The sequence below is a fragment of the Amblyraja radiata genome, chromosome 1 (assembly GCF_010909765.2).
Source record: "Amblyraja radiata isolate CabotCenter1 chromosome 1, sAmbRad1.1.pri, whole genome shotgun sequence".
In the NCBI taxonomy this organism is placed as follows: Eukaryota; Metazoa; Chordata; class Chondrichthyes; order Rajiformes; family Rajidae; genus Amblyraja; species Amblyraja radiata.
In genome coordinates, this window is record NC_045956.1 from 42579555 (window position 1) to 42580843 (window position 1289).

Below are 1289 nucleotides of genomic sequence, written 5' to 3' on the forward strand. Positions count from 1 at the left end.
GTTTTAGGCATAGTTGTTTTTAACCACATACAGCATTAGAATATCCTCCAGAGGTAACAAATGTTTTTGAGCTCTGAGCAGTCCAAGCATTGGTTTTAGTAAAGTGGTAAATAACCTGGGAACTGAAGGTAACCCATTTTGCAATGTCTTATTATTGCCTTATCCAGTAATTTTCAAAATGTCTCAGATGATCTCTGTAAATAGGAGCATCTTAAGGAAAGCAGATGTGAAGTAAACGACATTCTGCATCTTTTCCACAATGAACAGGTCACGCCTGTGAATTCCGTACCTGCTCAAGCTACAATTCTGGCCTGTTTTCCGAGCTAGTCCCGAAAGCCATTCCTGGCCATAATACTGAGCCTGCCTTGAAAGACGAATCTGGACATCATTCTGAGCTTGCCTGTAAAGACAAATCTGGCCCAATTTCTGTGCTTGGAACCTTAGTATTGTGAAGCTTTACATGGTTAGATGCCAACCATTTGTGTGTTGTAAGGCCACTAGGACCCCTTCCATCCTTATCAGGGGAAAATGCTATTTTCATGCAACACATAAACTAAACACATGTTATCATTATCATTAGTACAAACAAGTGTAAATATTACCAACTTGTAGATGGTCCCATATTTTTCCTGGCCCGACTTGGGTCTCAGATTTTAAGACCTCTGTCCAACTTTCATGCTGCCACCAACTTCAGTGAACTGCCGACGAAGGCAGTGTGTTGTTGCAGCAACGATAAATCTTTGCTCCCTTATTCAGGTTTTACCTGTTGAATAGGTCTTACCTCAAGAGAAGATTTCAGTGGCTTATTTTAATGTCACCCCTGAAGCGTTGTTAATTCCTGGCATTTATAGCATGAGGGGAACTCTAGCCCCTTCCGTATATTCTCCACCTTCGTTTGCGAGGACTCCCTTGAATCCATACGCATTTATTCCAGTACGTTCCACAGACATACTTTTGGGATTTTGAAGTTGGTTACACTGACCACTCGCACTCCCCTCCACCGAGAGGGGATTCGTAGACAGCCACGAACAGGTGCTGCCGCAGGCCCCTGCCTCGTAGTATGCTTACCAGCTATACCTTCGATCTCGAATATAAAGCTCCTTTCACTGGAGCATATCATGCTAGAGCTATGCTCAACAGCCTTTCTTGGCTTTATGCCTTGGGGTATGCTTTCCAATACCTCCAACCTTAGGGTCAGAACAAGCTCCTTTTGCTGTAGCATATCGTGATGGAGCATCCTTTCCATCAGGAGCTCTTTCCAGACAGCCCTTCAACAGGTTCTGCTGCCA

The 1289-nt window shown here is 43.8% G+C and overlaps 1 pseudogene; it reads right to left on the reverse strand.

The window, feature by feature from the left end:
- Positions 1-406: 406 nt before the first annotated feature.
- LOC116983660 lies at positions 407-548 on the reverse strand (annotated as a pseudogene).
- Positions 549-1289: the final 741 nt, after the last annotated feature.